The sequence below is a fragment of the Danio rerio genome, chromosome 8, assembly GCF_052040795.2.
Source record: "Danio rerio strain M-AB ecotype USA chromosome 8, GRCz13ab, whole genome shotgun sequence".
NCBI lineage: Eukaryota > Metazoa > Chordata > Actinopteri > Cypriniformes > Danionidae > Danio > Danio rerio.
In genome coordinates, this window is record NC_141028.1 from 4316351 (window position 1) to 4322500 (window position 6150).

General features: G+C 36.8%; 1 long non-coding RNA gene across 4 annotated transcripts in view; it reads right to left on the reverse strand.

The window, feature by feature from the left end:
- LOC147842511 (uncharacterized) overlaps positions 1–6150 on the reverse strand; it is an 81065-nt gene that overhangs the window by 71136 nt on the left and 3779 nt on the right. For all 4 annotated transcript variants that reach the window (XR_015497444.1, XR_015497445.1, XR_015497447.1 and 1 more), the window contains exon 2: positions 2121–2303. This is a non-coding gene — a long non-coding RNA (uncharacterized LOC147842511). The remainder of the gene's footprint in view (positions 1–2120; positions 2304–6150) is intronic.

Here is a 6150-nt window from a genome sequence, read left to right on the forward strand (position 1 = left end):
TATGGAGTCATAAACATGTTCTGACAGTTAATATGACAGTGATTTGATGCTTCATAAATGTTGCACACACCTTTACCAATATCAAAATGCTTTTGTATCCAGTTATTCTTTACACCGATTAAAAAACAGCTACAATAATACTACTATAATAAGGAAATTCCGCTCTAACTGTAAAACTAAATAAACTGCTTTTGACACATGAAAGGGCCAATATGCAGCACACAACAAGGTGTAAAGTTATTGCGTGTAATATTTAAAAAAAATGTTTCCAATTAATTTTATGTAATTTCGCTCACATGGATAAATAAATATTAATCAGATGATGTCATTACGTTGCTGGGCCGTCAGCAAACTGACTTGCTGATCATGATTTCGAGGATCGATAGATCTGTTCTTCACAACACACGCAGTGATCTCAGAACAGTTCATCCAGACATTTTAATCTGATTCACGAACTTGTTTGAAGAACCAAATTAGCGAGAGATCAGTTATCAAGATTAAAAGATCCAGAATCTGCCAAATTATCTTAGATCATTTAAGCGAGGTACGAAGAAAAGACCCCTGGTTGGCATTTGTAAAAACGGCATCATAAACTATTAGGTTACTAGGCCTGTAATTTTATTTATTTATTAAACCTATTTTAATAACTTGTTTTCAGGTTATTTTTATTTTGTAGGTCCATGAGCTACAAGTAAAAAATAAAACTCGATATGATAAGTATGTTGGTGGGGGTGGGGGTAGGTGGGGTTGGTCAACTTTTTTTGTAATGTTAGTTATTGTACTCTTTCGGATGAGACATTAAACCGAGGTCCTGACTCTCTGTGGTCTTTAAAAATCCCAGAATGTACTTAGAAAAACAGTAGGGGTTTAACCCTGGCATCCTGGCCAAATCTGCCCACTGGCCTCTGTCCATCATGGCCTCCTAACCATCCCCATATCATAATTTGCTTCATCAGTCGGTCTCCTCTCCACCAATCAGCTGGTGTGGCGTCGTGTCATCCAGGTGGATGCTGCACACTGGTGGTTGATGAGGAAATTCCCCCTATTTGTAAAGCGCTTTGAGTGCCCATAAAAAAAGTATTGAAATCTATCAATACGACTTCCCCAGCTCACTAAAGCTAGGTTTTAGGCTAATATAGACCATTTCATTCATTCATTCATTCATTCATTCATTTTTTTGTCGGCTTAGTCCCTTTATTAATCCGAGGTCACCACAGCAGAATGAAGCGCCAACTTATCCAGCACATTTTTACACAGCGGATGCCCTTTCAGCCGCAACACATCTCTAGGAAACATTCACACACACTCATACACTAAGAACAATTTAGCCTACCCAATTCACATGTACCACTCTTTGGACTGTGGGGAAACCGGAGCACCCAGAGGAAACCCACGAGAACGCAGGGAGAACATGCAAACTCCACACAGAAATGCCATCTGAGCCGAGGTTTGAACCAGCGACCTTCTTGCTGAGGCGGCAGCACTACCTACTGCGCCACTGCGTCGCCATAGACCATTTCAATATGGCGATATCAGTGTTCTATGAACAGTTCCTGCTTGTCGTCAAGCTATTTCAGAACTGTAACAAGATGTGATTCAGTGATAACTAACATTAACATAGCTCTCATTATATATATATATATATATATATATATATATATATATATATATATATATATATATATATATATATATATATGTAGATCTTTCTGGATTCTTACAAGCTATGGAAATTGTTTACATCCCTTAAAATGGTCTATATATTTCTTATTATGATCGTTATTATTACTGTTATTTGACAAAGAAAATTGGTGATGCTTCACAATAGACTTTCATACATCATTGCAGTACTAACATGCACAAATATTAATACATTTATTAAAGTTATAGTAGCTTATTAATCTGTTAATGTTATTAATAAGAACAATCACTATTAGATCTGTTTAACTCATTAACTAATGCTAACACAAGCACAACTTTGGATTTTAATAATGCATTATCAAATGCTAAACTGCTAATACTGTATAAATAATGTTCATTACTAGCTCATGTTAGTACACATTCAATGAAAGCGTGACCAAATATTTATCATGATTAATCATCTAACTGGCATTGCTGACCTCCAGTAAGTCCTGGTAAAACGGCAGTATTTTCCGCTGTCCTCTTGGGTTTATATCGGCCCAGTGCTGTGTTTTATTTTCCCCGAGGGCATCAAAAACAACCGGCAAGCAGAGAAAAGCAGGGCTGGTCATTCATCCGTGACCAAACAGGCCGATCGGATATACAGGACAGCGGGACACGGCCTACGGGCACAAACACACACACACAGAGGAGCTCACACACACTCACAATACACTTCTGTGATGGCATATATGCATTAATTACCAAAAACAGCCAATCAAATAAGACCTGCATGTCTGGATTTCACAGACGTATACATTTGTTGAATTCAAATGAGGGTCGCGTGCCTCTTTTATGGTAGACTATTGAGGGTGTATACATGTATGACAGCAAGGACATATTAATTTGATCTATTTAAAATGCATATTTGGATATCCGCGACATGTTATGGTAATAGGTGGCGTTTATGTCAGGATTTGCATGTCTACTGATTGTATCTTAACAAGCCAGACAAGGGAAAACACACACAAAAAGGAAAACTACTGTACATTTAGGGCTGCACGGTATTGGAAAAACGGACATGGAGATATTTTGTTTTTTATATATTGTGATATTTAAAGGCCTGTCACAATAATTAATATATGGACTTATTGCACAACACATGGATGTGATATATTTTGTTGAAGCAAAATAAATAGGGCGATGTGGTGGCGCAGTATGTAGTGCTGTCGCCTCACAGCAAGAAGATCGCTGGTTTGAGCCTCAGCTGGGTCAGTTGGCATTTCTGTGTGGAGTTTGCATGTTCTCCCAGCATTCGCGTGGGTTTCCTTCGGGTAACATGCGGTACAGGTGAATTGGGTAAGCTAAATTGTCCTTAGTGTATGTGTGTGAATGAGTGTGTATGGATGTTTCCCAGAGATGGGTTGCAGCTGGAAGGGCATCCGCTGTGTAAAACACAAGTTGGCGGTTCATTCCGCAGTGGCAACTCCACATAGTGGTATTCAACTATCTTGCAAAACTGTATTTATTTAGCAATATGTATCGCAGAATAATAAAAAATCTGAATATTCGTTTCTTCCAATATTGTGCAGCCCTAACAGTATTTACTATAAATTACTAGTTTATTTTCATGTGGGTGTCAAACAACTGAAAATAGATCTTGCAGATATCGCAGCCTCTTACCTTTTTACCTTACACTTCTGTGTTAACATTTATTATTATTTATTTACGATATTTTATATTATATTATATTATATTTTATATAGCTTCCAAGACTGTTTTTACCTGTTACAGTATTCAGACGGCAGAGAGACGCCACGTTGTGTTGCCACAACAAGTGGGAGGAGAATTGCTTGGAGATACGGGTCGTCAGTGTTGCTTTTATTATTTGCTGCATCGAAGGTTTTGTTTTCATTTTCCCGCTATGAGAGTGCAGCTGAACTCATGTGTGGATTAGTGCATACGACGCTCGACAAAAATACGTGTCTAAGGAACATTGTTTACCCGAGAGCTTTTCTCATCTGGAAATGCTGAAATCAACGATTTGCCACTTGTCTCCGTTTAAACAAGACGCAGCTGCAGTTGGTGTTGATTGTCCTGTCTCTACAGATTTGGTAAGTAAGTGATCAGGGCTTTGTTCTTCGTACGTGGATTACTCAATTAGCTGGATTTGGTTATTGACGATTTGACACGATCCAGGATCGTTTTGTTCTTCAAAACTCTTCTGAGAGTTGTTTTCATAGCAACAGGTCTGGTAGCTCAAACCTGCGCAGGAGCAGGCTTATTTCATATAAACAGGATTAGACGGATCATGTCAAGCAAAGGTAATAAGTTAAATATAAATATAAGTTAAATATAGATTTAAAAGATATGTAAATAAAACTTATGCAGTCTGCACTTCAAAATAAAAGCACAAAAACTGTCACGGGGGTGTTCTCTCCCCAAGGGGTACAAGGAGAACATCAGTATGGACTTTTCAGATACAAACACGTGCTATTTTAAGGTACCGATTCAGCTTTAGTGGTAAAAATTTGTCTGAGAATTGACAACATGCATGCATGCGGTTTATTTATTTATTTTTTTTAAGGAATAATAATTTATTCAGTCATTCATGTTTAGACGGATAATATGCCAGTGATTTATACTTCCCAAAAGATTCAGACACCTTCACCAATATCAAAATTGTTTTTTGATGCAGAATTGGTTAAAAAGGCCAGTTGTTACGCTGATTAATCCGCTCAAAATGTAAAATGAAGTAAATACTCTTGTAAAGCCTCAACAACAAATGTGAATAGTTATAGCGTATCATATTTAACAAATCGTTTACTACGAATTTTATGTATTTTTGCTCACAGATAATTAAATATTAATTAGATGATGTCATTACGCTGCTGTGCCGTCAGCCAATCGTTGCATTGCTTATAATGATTGAGGATCGATAGAGCTGTCCTTCACAACACACGCCGTGATCTCAGATCAGTTCATCCAGACATTTTAACCTGATTCATGAACTTGTTTGACGAACCAAATTAGCCAGAGATCAGTTATCAAGATGAACAGATCCAGGATCTATCAAATCATCTTATATTATTTAAGCAAGGTACGAAGAACGGACCCCAGTGCCCTTTGTTTGTTTATTGAGATGGAAAAGTTAGTTCATCAGCAGAACTCTTTCAGTGTTTAAAGACAGACCTTAGTCAAATGATTTCTAAGTTACTAAAGTTTACCGTACGTTAATATCAGTAAAATATTATAGACTGAAAGATCCGTTGTAAATGCTGCTCTCCAAGTGTTAACAAATCAAACTATTACTGTTGTGTAAGATTTTCGCCACATTTTGTGACAGGAATAACACACACGGCTTTCTGACGCTACCTGCCGAGTGCATCTAAGTTTCTGAGAAATGCAGAGTTTTTTTTTTCTCTCATTCGCCGTGCGGTATCAAACATTGCATTAAAAATACAAGCTTACAGCAGTTCCTCGATTCAAATATCTTGCTTGTCATGAGCTGCAGTTAAAGTCCACAAATTAATAATTTGTCAAATAATTTAATTACTGATGTCCATTTAAACACAGTCACTGTCTTTCTCCCCTGCGTCTGTGTGTATGTTTTGCCTTTGTGAAAATCAGCGCATGCTCAAATAGAAACTCCCATTTTTATGCACTTTCCCTCCTCCAACACTAAACAGACCTGGGTACGCCCACTTTCCTGACTTTTTCCAAAGAGGTGTGAAAACACCCTGCTGATACAGAGGGGTTTCGTGGCCCTTTAAGAATAAAACTATGATGTGTTCTTTAGAAGAGTGTGCTTGCATTATGATGACATTATATTGTCATTCTGGCATTATATAAGCAGCATAAAATGGTCTTAAAATGACAATAATATAATTTATTGCAATATATTTTGGTGCAATACATCAATTTATTACATCAATATATTTTGTGTATTTTTATATACAGAAAATACATATTGTGACAGGCCTAGATATGAATATAAATTCACAAGTTGACTATTTGGAAAGAATTCATCATTTTACATTGATTGCGATGACTTTTCAGGGGAGAGCATCTGCATAAAACTATGCAGCATATGCATACACAAACTAAACTAAACAACAGATGAAAACTACAGAACAAAGATAATACATCAAATAAAAAACACCTTATAGCTTTTCGGAGGAGTCTAACAGTATTGAGGAAGAAATATTAAATAATCAAGAGTAAAATAACACTCTATTGACCTTATTCTAAAATGTGGAAGTGCGCCTGTTTTCGCGATTGTCTTAGAACTTCTGATTCAGTCGCCTATGGGAGAAATGATTAGAAATAATAAACAGCAAAAAACGGTCAAACTACTTGCTCTACAAATAAAATGTTTGCAATGACTATACAGACCAAGTAGAATAATATTACAAGGAAATATCAGTTTGCAACATCAAGCAGCGTAATGAGCAGTTTTTAAAAAATGAATGGAAGTGAATGAGACCAGAAGTCTCAAGCCAAAAAGATTCAGATGGCAGCGTCCGCTCA